This window comes from Chiloscyllium plagiosum, chromosome 8 (genome assembly GCF_004010195.1).
Source record: "Chiloscyllium plagiosum isolate BGI_BamShark_2017 chromosome 8, ASM401019v2, whole genome shotgun sequence".
NCBI lineage: Eukaryota > Metazoa > Chordata > Chondrichthyes > Orectolobiformes > Hemiscylliidae > Chiloscyllium > Chiloscyllium plagiosum.
This window is the reverse complement of record NC_057717.1, coordinates 32,767,265-32,780,238: the sequence shown is the minus strand read 5'-3', so window position 1 is coordinate 32,780,238 and position 12,974 is coordinate 32,767,265. Positions and strand designations below refer to the sequence as shown.

The 12,974-nt window shown below is 41.2% G+C and overlaps 1 pseudogene; it reads right to left on the bottom strand.

Annotated features, from left to right (window-relative positions):
• Window positions 1–12,974, bottom strand: part of LOC122552111 — a 91,521-nt pseudogene that overhangs the window by 43,902 nt on the left and 34,645 nt on the right.

Sequence of the window (12,974 nt, the reverse complement as noted above, 5' to 3'; positions counted from 1 at the left end):
TCCTAGTGGTCGCAGTAGTCTGGCTGTCATTTCAGAGATGTTCTTGATGTATGGTAGTGTGGCTAGTCCTTTGGGTTGCGGCATGTCCTCATCCACAAACTCCACCAACAAACACATCGACCTGGACCCAATATACCGGCCACTACAGCGGACAGCTGAAACTGACAACCGGAAGCGCAGGGACAGGCCACTATAAATGCCGGAGGAAACACCACAAAAGCGCTTCACAGGTGGCTGCCAAGCACTGAGGATGTCATCTAGACAGGGGAAGAAACATTTGCAACAAAAACTTCCAGCTCGGCGAACAGAACCACAGCATACATTCAGTTCTTTTGCAACAAAGTTTATTGTGGTTAATAGATACGAACCTTGATGTTACCAACATCATAATTGTCCAGAGTGCTATAGAAGCTGAGATCAACACAGTACAATTAGACGGGCGATGTGATAATGACAATGTCATGCTAAAATTAGAGGTAGAGCAAGGAGGTCAATAAGGCACAAAAATGATAGGCCAGTTAAGTCAGAGGGAGAGATAGCAAGTTTGGATGGTATTCATTTTAATGAAAGGAGTATGATAAACAATGCTGATGAGTTAACGGTACAAAGGAGGAAGTGTGCAATTGAAATCATGGAGACATGCTGAGAGAGGGGCAGGAGTGGCAGTTCAATATTCCAAATGTAATGCCTTCAAGTGAGACAGGGAAAAATGAAGATGGAGTGGGAGCGGTGAAGATTGTTGATGTTCACCAGTGTGAGGGAATATGTGGACATAGAAAACATTGTGAAGTGTTGTGATTTTTTTTCAGAAATTAGGATAGATGATGTGATGTGCTGTGTTGCTGGATGAAAAAATAGTAATATTTCCAGGGTAGATAAAATGTATGCCAAACAAAGGATGAAGTCGTGGGTGGCTGGCAACAATTTATAAATCCTGGCCACCTGGGGATATGGTAAAACTGCCAATGTGGTATTGTTTTGCAGGACAGACGAAGAGAAAAGCAATGAAACCACAGGCTCGGCTTAAGTTCGGCATTGTAGTAGGGAAAACATTGTAACTATGGAGAGGGGAATTAACCTTCATCTGGAAGGTTAATCAAAAATTGTCAGCACGATTTCATTGAGGGGAAGTCATGTTAGTTATCGAAGACGTAAGTCGATTTCCAGTTGATAGTAAAGATCAGAGCCAGATGAGATCAAGTTAATTTGATTAATTGAATACTGAGTTAGCTGAATGGCGGAGTGCAGAGGGTAATGGTCATAGAATGTTTGTGTGGATGGGAGTAAATGTCTCGTGGTGTTCTGCAGGGATCAGTGTTGATTTATTGATGTTTCTATTATGTAAACTCGATTTAGAATACAATGCAAGAGATTTGGCCAGTAAGTTCACAGATGAAACGAAAATTGCCGTGTTGGTAAGTAGTGAGCATGATAGCTTTAGATTGCAGCAAGGTACAGAAGGGTTGGCTGCTTGTGTTAAGAGATAGAAAATGGAAATCATTCTGGATAAGTGTAAGGTGATGCACTTGGTCAGAAGAAACTAAGACGTATTATGTTTTGAATGGTGGAACCGTGAAAAGAACTGAGGATTTTTGGTGTGCATGCCCATCGATCCCTTGTAGTAATGTGGCAGGTGGATAAAAAGACTAAGAATGTGTGTCGGGTAATAGCTTTAATGATCCAAGACATTTACATTAGGTGTTGGGAGATGATACTGGAAATTAATAAAACACTGGTTAGGCCAGACATGAAGCATTGTGTGATGTATAGGACTGCATGTTATGGAAGGAATGTGATTAGACAGAAGGCAGCATTATTGAGATTTTCCAGGACTTTTCCTGGACTGGAAGTTTTTAAGTTATGGAATGTCATTAACCACACTGGGGTTTTACTTGGAACAGAGAAGAATGAGAGAGAAGATGATTGTGATGTCTCGAATTACGGTAGACATACACAGAGTAAACAAGACAAATCCTTTCCCCTGAATGGATGGAGCAATGTCTCAAGGGCATAGGGTTAAGGTAAGGACAGGAGGATATTGGGGAAACCAAAATCACACAGAGTGTGTGAATCTGCAGCTCAGTGTGAGTAAGTCTTGAAGAGTTTAGGCACCGCATAACATGTGAGAAATATGCAGATGCACATAAGAAATGTCAAGTCACACAAAGCAATGCGTCAATTGCGGATATACTGGACTGGAATAGTTAGGGTGCTGTTATTGACAGGTGTGGACTGGATGGACCACAGGAACTTTTCCTGTACTCTATATCTCTATGACGATGTCAAATGTGTTATAACTAATGCCCTATTCATGTTAACCACAGGTGTGCTGTTCACCTCAGTTCCTACAAGATTTACACAGCATTCCAGTGCTCTGCTTTGACCCGCTGTGTTGAACCTCACAGGAGAGTTCGCTGCAATCTGCCTCTGACTCAGGCAGGGTCAACTGGCTGCTCAGGGTGTAAGTTCCCTTGTTGTTCCTCACGGATGGATAAGTCTTCACTGCAGTCGTGATTGGCACTCCACCTTTCTTCCAGGTCACCTTGGTAACGTCAGTGTTATAGTCCATGGCCAAACAACCAAAGATCACAGAACCGTCAGTGTTGTGTTGCTGACAGGAGAAGACAAGTCCATAAAGTTTAGGGGGAGATGCAGTCTCAAGGATAGAATGACCAGTTGAGCAAGTTAGTTTCTGTTAATTCGACCTTTTTGGTTACCCAAATGTTTCCTCAGTTGTAAACGTATACCAGTGTGTTCCTGCTAACACCTTTAGTATACCTTGAATTTATTTTTGTTTCCAATCAGTCGTTGATCATGATCTATTGGTTCCCTCTGAAGAAACATGCCCTCTACCTTGACCATTACTATTTAATTTAGAAATAGGAACACCTTGATCTGACGAAGAGTAACTGCTGAAAATCTCACCAACTGACACTTTCATTGGATTGCAAGTGACGAGCATAGAGTTTTCACAAAATACAAACCAAGAAAACGTGGAAGTTGGAATTGGAAATGAAAACCGAAGTTGCTGGAGAAACCCGACAACTGGCAGCATCTGTGGAGAGAAACCAGAGTGAACGTTTCGAGTCCATTGTACCTTCCCAGCTTATCAATGTCAGCCAAAATCCGCCCTCTAGAAATAAGGCAGTTGCAGAGCACTGGGCCTGAGAGAATATCTGTCACAGCTGATATCATGCTAATTGCCTGGAAGCTCATTGATCGACTTGACAATTATCTGAATTCTGGGGGCCTCTGAAACAAAGAGGACCATTAAAGGTTCGGAGACTTTGGAGTGTGACAGCTAGCTGAACTGAGCATTTATGTAAATATGATTCGAGAAATTAACAAATACTCTTTAACTTCAATAACTATCAAACTGACACGCAGTTTATTGCAAAACTCTAATCTGTCAGATTAATCACTGCTCTGACTTTCTGTCTCGACGTCACTTTCCATTCACTTTGACAATCCCTACACTGTGATACACTCATTCACCCTTGGAAGACAGGATTCCCATCACAAGGCATAACACACATTCAAGACAATCCATATTATGGACGAGAAAGTAATCCCGATTCCTTTCACTCAATTCCACCCCTGCCACCCTGCACCTGGTCCGTGGTGAACCTGGTCCTGGCACCAGAATTTTGACAATCCCTGACAGGACGCCACTCCCTCGGACATGACCTTAGACCTTCACCACTGAACTCTCAACTTACCCAAGTCAACCTGTGCATATTGCATTATGGCTCTTTTCCCGACTTCCCTTTATCCGCCTATGACTTCGTCAAACTCCGAGCTTTACGTTTTGTCATCATATCCACAGCCGAATACCTTTCTGAGCCACTCAAATCACCAACCAGACTGGTCACCCACCTGTCAACTAACCAGCCTGACACACTGTCCACCTCTCAACTAACCAACCCAACAGCCTGCCCACCTCTCAAATAACCAGGCTGGCACCCTGCTCACCTCTCAACTAATCAGTCCGACACCCTGCAAACCGCTCAAACAACCAGCCCAGCACCCTGCTTCCCACTCAAACCCCAGCCAAACACCCGACCACCTCTCAATTAACCAGTCCGACACTCTTCCGACCTCTCAAATAACCAGTCTGACATCCTGCCAAAATCTCAACTAAAGAGCCCGGCACACTGCCCACTTCTCAACTAAACACCCAGGTACTCTGCCAAATTCTCAACTAACCGCTCCGATACCCTGAGCAGCACTGAACTAACCAGACTGATACCCTATTGAACTCTCAACTAACCAGCCTGACACCCTGCCCTTCTCTCAACTGACCAGCCTGGTACCCTGTTGACAACTCAACAAACCAGCCTAGCAGCCAGCCCACCTCAACCCAACCATCTCCGCACTGCCCTCACCTTTCAACTTACCAGCCTGGCACACTACCCACCTCTCAGCCATCCAGCCCTGCAGCCTGCTGACCACTCAACTAACCATCTTGGCACCAGATAGACTTCCTGCTTTTCTGCTCATAGTACCTCTCTCCTACCAAGCACAAAGCGATCAAATTATTTTCTTGTGACCATTATAAATTCCCTTGATGCCACACTGCCAGACTCGGTGCATGCATGCTTACCCAGCAGCCATCCAACATCTCACCGCCTACCAGCTCAAACTATATCACATTAACAATCTATCCCCCACTAACTCACCAGCTTCCTACTTTGAGCCTACTGCACCATAAAGTCAGAGCGTCAGATAGTCGTACAACACAAACAGATCCTTCAGCATCGCTTATCTATACCAACCAGGGTTCCCAAATTAAACGAATTCCATTCGCCTGCGTTTGGCCCATATCTATCGAGATCTATTCAGTTCCTGCACCTGTCCAAATGTCTTAGAAATATTGTAACTGTATCTGCATTTACCACTTCCTCTGGCAGTTCATTCCAATGTCAGCTACTGCTGCAACACAAAGTCTCAACCCAGAGCTCAATGTTCTGCGCAATTAAGACAAACTTTACAAACACCTTCTTCTTTCAAGAATCTATGTATCTCACCCATCAGGTCCCCGTGTTCGACAAAGCCACCCATTGACCTATCATTGACAGTCTAAGAATATTTTTTATCTGAATCACCAGGCGACTATGTTCGCTGACATGAATCATTGCACTATCATTCACTTTCAGTTGTGACCAGATTTGTCTTCCCATAATGCAATGAGTCATTTTTTCTGAAGAAGGGCTCATGTCCGAAACGTTGGTTCTCCTGCTCCTTGGATGCTGCCTCACCTGCTGCGCTTTTCCAGCAACACATTTTCAGCTCTGATCTCCAGCATCTGCAGTCCTCACTTTCTCCTTCAGGTGAAATGTCTATGTTGTGAAATGTGCTTCTGCTTTTCGAATTCACTGTTTACGAAAATTGCAAATGACAAGGTACTCGTCACCATTCCTTGCAGAACAGAATTCCCCAACATTCGCATGCACTTGATACACATTTCACTATGGTATGCTTTTTCTCAACTCTCAGTCCATTCAACAACTGATCTCCTCTTTCGAGTTGTTTCGATATAACCCATCACGGTAAATTAATTCAGAATAAACTACAATTATTGTATCACTTGTGTCGTCTCGTTATAATGATCAATCACCACATAGCGAAATTAGATTTTTCGTTCTACATTCTCCTAAAACTCAATTAATACCACGATCTATCTAGAATGTTCCAGAATATGAGTGACTTAATTCTTCATGAACTCGGAGTTGTTATGTAATTGCCCATTCACAATCCCATTCATGTCAGTGCACCGTCTCTGTCTAGTTTGACCATTCTATCCTCAGGTTAACAACTTTTAATCATTGCTGGCAGACTCGGACATCTTTGACAGATCAGTCAACTTTACACATTTGGGGCTTTCATACAACAAAATCACCATTTGAAATATGTTTTATTTCATTTCATTAATTTGTAATTCCTGAGATTGTTTTAGGAGATTTTTCAATGTGTACATACTGATCAACCATAGTAAAATAAGAATGTTGAACTATTGTCAGGTGGAATGATTTAACATACCCTTCTTTTGTTGTTCTGTTTCAATGACCATAGATTTAGTGGCAATATTGATCCTGTCACATGGAAAATGTGGCTTTTTGATTTGTATCACTCGTTAGTTACTGGCTATGGCAATTGCACTTCTACTACTTGTTATCACAGAAGACATACTGTGGCGGATCACTTATTATATCCCATCATGTTTCTTTCTCATTACAGCTGTGTGTAGAGTTACCCATGCCCTGCATTGTGCAACAACAGGATGTTCAATCTGGTACACCGTTAATTAAACAATTGATTGGTTTGGAGCCATTAGTTATCTGTATCTGAGTGGAACATATTTCTCTGAGAGAACAGCAGCCGTGGTTCAAGCAACGACTGGTGTTCACCTCTGTTTGAAAAAACATGCCTCATTGCTTTACACTGGAAGCTGGTGAGGTCATATATAGTATGTGTCATGGTTCTGTTATACTGATCTTGGCTTGGTGTTATCTTATTATTTCCTCCCATTCGTTTTAATATTGTTTTACTGAAAATCTGACCTTTCGACACATGTTTGTGAGTAGTCACATCTGGAAGAGACTAAGATGTCAGAGCATTAAAGATAATTATAATGATGCAGAAATGGAGAGCAGGAGGACGTCTGAGATTTTACTCTTCATCAGAGCTGGCAGCTTCATTCTTTTGTCGAAGGTGTGTGATATATATATATTACTTATTCTATAACATTAGAGGAGCAAATACAAGAGATTACAAAACTTTCGAATTCATATTGCAAACGGTTGGATTCATGCTGTGCAATTTAAGTTGCTGCATAAACAACTTAATATATGGATCAATTCAGGACAGGTTTAGAAAGCCGCTCAAGGGTGCAATGTAGAATCCCACCAAATCAGTGCTTCGACTGAGTAAGAAACATTGCTACTGAGAGCATGCGAAAGACTTCTCAAAGAGTTTTTTTTTATTCAAGTAGCGTCAAATTCACAGCACATTCGTTAGCAAATGTGTGAAAAAGACTTATGCAAAGCCATTAAATTTTTTGGAATAACAAATGAACACTGTTGCACTCATTTAGTCCTTCGTTTACCAATTGCAAAATCTTTAATAAGTCCATTAAACAAAATTACATTTTGTAAATCCATTCTTTCCATGCGACTAACAATTAAACATAGCAATGTATGGCACACAACAGGCCCTTCGGCCCACGATGTTATGTTGAGGATTATTCCAAATCTAAAATAAAATAACCTAACCTGCGTACCTCTCAATTCACCGCCGTAAATGAGCATGCAATGCAGTCGCTTAAATGCCCCTAATGACTCTGCCCCCACCAAAAGCGCTGGCAAAGCATTCCATGCATTCTCAACTCTGTGTAAAGAACCGATCTCTGACATTTCTTCTATACCTTCCTCCTGATATCCTCCTGCCAGTCAATCCTGCGGGGGAGGGGAGGGTGGTATAAGTATCTGGCTATTGACTCAATTCATGGCTTTCATTACCTTTATTTGGAGACGCCAGTATTGCACTGGAGTGTACATAGTTAAAAATCACTCAACATCTGGTTATGGCCCAGCATGTTCAGTTAGAAGCACCAGTTTTCTGAGCGCTGATCCTTCTCCACAATCACCTGATGAAGGAGCAGCGCTCCGAAAGCTTGTGCTTCTAAATAGGACTGCTGGACTATAACCTGGTGTTGTGTGATTTTTAATCTTATTAACTTGTATACGTCGATCATGTCCCCTCCCTTCCTTCTTCTCTCCAGAGAGAAAACGCCGAGCTCAGTCAATGTCTCTTCGTAAGACAAGCCCTCCAGTTCAGGTAGTATCCTGGTAGACCTTCTTTGCACCTTCTCGAAAGCCTCCATATCTTTCCCATAATAGACCGACCAGAACTGGTCACAAGTGTAGTCTCACGAGGCTCTTGTCGAGCTGTTGCAAACCTTAAAATCGATCCCCCATTCATAACAGGCACAATATATGCTTTTTTAACAATGTGATCAATACGGGTGGCAACTTTAAGAGATCTATGCACTTGAACAGCAAGATTTCTTTGTTCCTCCACACTGGCAAGAATCCTGCCTTTAATTCTGCATTCAGAATTCAAGTTCGACTTTCGAAAATGCATCAGTTCGCATTTATCCAGGTTGAATTCCATAAGCCATTTCACAGCCCAACTTTGCATCCTGTCTATGTCGAGCTGCAGTTTGCGAAAGCCTTCGACACTATCCAACCTAAAACCTTTGTGTCATCGGTAAATTTACTAACTAATCACTAAAAATTCTCATACAATTCATTTTCAAAAACTACAAAGAGCTTCGGACCAACAACGGAGTGAGTGAGCTATTCAAGCAATAGTTCGCCTTATGGTTGTTAACAAACTTAAAATAGGAGACAAATAATTTGAAAATGAACGCTTCCCGTCAGTCTGCTCAGGTCAAGTGATATATCAGAAAGACTTAGTTACAAGTAAAACTTAATTTCCCGTTTACATTACTTTGGATTAAACTCAAACTTCAAACAAATGGTTTGGAGATATTCGAGATACTAAATATCGTTTCTTTAAAATACAACTGATGTACGAATTTATGTTCCATTTTACACTATTAAGGATTATGTGGGTTGTTGTGCGGAATGATTTTAACTTCCCCTGCACTGGTTGGTTCTCACTTCGTTCATGGGCCTTGTAGTGCAGAATGTGTAACGTCAGTTCAGGAGGGTTTCTTGACAAAAGATGTATACTTTCCAACCATGGACGCTGTTATGCTGGACATGCATATGGCAAAATAGCACCACCAGGTGAGTCAAATTTCATTCAGGGCAGAATTTCTGGAGAAGTGACCATAATGCCGTGAGTTTTAAGGTACTCAAAACACAACAAGTGGTGGATGTTTGGAACAGGATGCCAAAGAGAAAGCGGTAGAGCAGTGGAGGAACATAATAGCAGCTTTCATTAAACATGACGTAGACGAATTCATGAAGAAGAAGGGAAAGAGGAAAGTCAACGCAGCTGTAGTACGGAATGGCAAACTATGTCGGTGCAAATTTGAAGAGCTCAAGTGCCTCTTTCTGCTTGATATTAAATTTCATGACAAGAAAATTTACCATTTTATCACAAATCATCAGGTCTTGCAATATACGCAGCATTCAATAAACATATCCTTGGTAGAGGCAAGTAACAAGAAATAAGCTTCCACTTATGAAGTTTAAGAGGAAGTCTCCCTGTCGAACTCGAAGATTCAACTCCAAAAGCTGGTAAAATCACCAACTCACTGAAAGCAAATGCAAAGTCTCTTTGGATCTATCTGAACCTGACTTCACATCATGATTCTTCTGTCTTACATTAAAATCACCCATTGAGAACTCAAAACTGTTGAAATAATGCCTGTCTGAAGGGGATAAAAACTGCACCACTGGGTGTGTATCCTTCTGCAACACAAACAGAATAGAACACATCTCGAGAAGGCATAGTATTGGCTGACAACTGTAAGAAGTCAAAACTAGAGCGTTCACTGATATGGAATGAATAAGAAGACGACTGCGAATAAAGAACAGAAAAGAACGTACATTGTATTTCAAGCGGGTGACATTGCGAGAAATATTTACGATACTGTTTCTGGGCCGTTTTATTTCCAATTAAGCAAATTCTTGAACTCGGACTCAGAGACTGAGATTGCAGACTTAGCAAACATGGAGGGAAGGGAAGATTTTTTGTTATACTTAGCACAGGATTTTACAAGTACTGAGTCCAAAGCCTGTTAGAGAATGAAATTGAAAAGTATGTGCCCAGTGAGAGCTTTCAGGGAACTTTGTTGCAGCTTTATTCGAAACGTCATATTCGATAAAAAACATTGACATGAAATAAAATTCACGTGGAATTTATGTGCACTGACATATTTCTTTTGATGTGCAATCATGTTCATGACAGAGAAACTATTGATTCAACTATAAACAATAGGGTCTCACAAACAAAACAAATGAGGTAACAAAAATATAAATTGCTTTCCTGTTCATATAATGGTAATTTAGCGATATTTGAAGGTGAAAACACCAGTGAGAACATCCCTTTGTTCCTCAGGTGTGACTATGTAATGGTTAATTTGATTTATTTGATTTAAAATCTTGTATTCATGTGTACTTCATCACTGTGAAAAGTCTTGTTTGTGAGCAGTACAGGCAGATCACAGCAAATAAGGACAGACATATCATCGGGTGCATCGGCGGAGTGAAACACAGAGGTGATACTGCACAGGCAGTGCACGAAGCAAGATCAATATGAAAACGATCAATATAATATGACGTTAAAGGATCCTTTCTTCAGTCTCGTGGTGGCAGGGAAGAAGCTGCTCTTGAACTTGTACGTGCATTTGTTTCAATCTTATGTATGTTCTGCCGATCGGAACAGGTTATTAGGAGAGCATTACCAGTGTGTGTGTGGGGGGGGGTCAGTGTTGATGTTGTCAGCCTCTCCGTCGCAACAAGAAGTGTAAATATTGTTCATTCATGCGAGGGTGGCTTCTGTAAAGGTCTGGGCTGGACACACAACCTTCTGTATGTTCTTATGATGCTGTGCAGAGCAATTGTCACACCCGGACGATCTGCACCCGAACAGTATGTTTTCCATTAAGAATCTATAATATTGATGAAGGTCTTTATAGAAATGCCAAATTTCCGAAACCATCTGAAGAAGAAGAGGCGTTGTTGTGACTTCTTGACCATTGCATATGTACGGGAAGCCCAAGACAGGTTGTTGGTTTTCATCACTCTGAGGAAGTTGATGCGCTCCACCCTCACAATGTCAGTTCCATTGATGCAGATGGGGGCAAGTTTTTTCCTTTCTTCCTGATATCAGCGGTCAGTTGTTTTGTTTTGCCAACATTCAGGGAGAATTTATCATTGCATCCCGAAGGCAGAGTCAAAGACGATGATAAGGCTCGTGCTGTCCAAATGTTCCTCTCTCCGAAGTTCAGTGCTGGGAAAATGTGAACTTCAGAGGACTGAGGCAGATTGGTTGGCAAGAGTTGATTTGCGTCCTAATCTTCCTGGAGAAGCAATCAATTATTACAGAGTTCAGAACCACTATTTAGTCATTAGTGGAACGTTTTAGGAAAGTTGGATGATGCTCATGCATTTATCAGTAACTGAATTTTATTTGAAAGGCATTTTCAAAGTTTTAATTTCCCTGCAGTTTCAGCACATTAAAATGTTGCAACTGGAACGCAACGATGATAAAGTCACTGACGGTGGCAATCTGGATAGCTAATGCCTAATTGTGCGCGATTAATTGATGAGCTGTTCCGAAGGATACCATACCTGAAACATCAGACGAAATCAAAACGCACTTAATGCTGCAAGTGAAATAAAATAATTTGACAATACGAATGCGCATCCTAAGCTGCGATCAAAAACAAGTGGCTGAAGTACTCCACAAAGTTTTTTTAAAATTCAATGGCTCACATAAAAGGGTTTGAGAGCACGCCAAATGGTTTGACAGAGGAATTGCTCAGCTTTCAATACCGTGCAACAGAAAGCATTTTCTCTAATAATGATTTACCAACGTTTTACAAAGTTCATGGATCAATGAATGAGGAATATCCGATTGTAGATTCATAGATGGCGCATGATCTTAAGGAATACAATACGTAGCTTCTTTGTTCAGAATACAGCATTGTTGAAATTGATTCATTTTTCTCTCTACTTGGTGAAAATCTTTTCGCCCTTCATGAGTCCTATAGATGTTACATTGGCATCTCCCCACTGTATATCACAAAGGGAAAGTGAACCAAATGTAGATGTACGAGAATGAATCTCCAAAGGCAGACGATTCATGGTATGAATAACTTTGTAATGGCATTCGTCACAATCAGTCAGTTTTCGTTTTGTTAGTACTTAGTCTGTTCCTTCGACAAAGTGTTTCCAAGTCATCACTGTGTGGAAGTTGTATTTTTGTGCTTGTGTTGACACGTGCGTGTGTATATATATGCTTGCGAGAATGAGTGTGTGTTTGTTTGTGTGTGTGTTTTGTTTGTGTTGTGTACCTGTGTGTTTTTGTGTTGTGTACCTGTGTGTGTGTCCGTTACAGGGTGCCTGTGTGTGTTTCACTGCGTCCGGATTTTTTAATCTGTCCGTCTAAATGTTTTAACGGGTTTATGCGTGTCTGTATGCACAGACGTGTCTCTATGGCAGTGTGTCTTTTTGCGTGTGTGTCTGTGTTTAGTATGCATTCAAATATATGCGTGTGAGTCAGTGTCTGTGTCAGCGTGTCTCTCTGTGTCGTGTCACTGTGTACACATGTGTCACCATTTTATCGAATTGTACATAATTCAGCATCATTTCATATTCTATAATGTTCGTCAGATGTCTTTGCACCGTTGTTGCAGAAAGTGATATTTGAAAAAAGAAACTTTATTTACTGTTGACTAAAGAACCCTGGTTGGTTTGTTCTTTACGCTGAACCAGACACAGTTAAATAATTGACCATAACACGATGCTCTTCTGAACATGAGGCTCTGAACCTCAGAGTTTAAATCTGCTTTCTCTCCACAGATCAGGCTAGGGTTCTCTTTTTGTAACAGCTTCCGTTTTAGTTTGTGGCCATGTCACAGAACTGGTTACATTAAAGATTTTCTGTGACCTGTGGATGGGCATCGAAGAGGAAAGTGTAATCAATCCAAAAATCAGCCAGGCAGTTTTGAAGACTTAGTAATGATCACCAGAATGTAGAATAGTGTGTCAAACAACTTCACGCATTCTGTGGCTGTAATTTAGTTTGAAGCTCGGTTAAATGTTTGACAGATGAGCGAATGATGGATGACATGGATAGACAGAAATGTACGGCTGAGATCACAAATAGATCAGCCATGGTCTAAATCTTTGGAAGAACGTCATCGAATCGTCAAGTTACCTACTCCTGTTCCTCAATCATACGTTCCTCTGTTTTATTCAGCACTCGAATCTGCT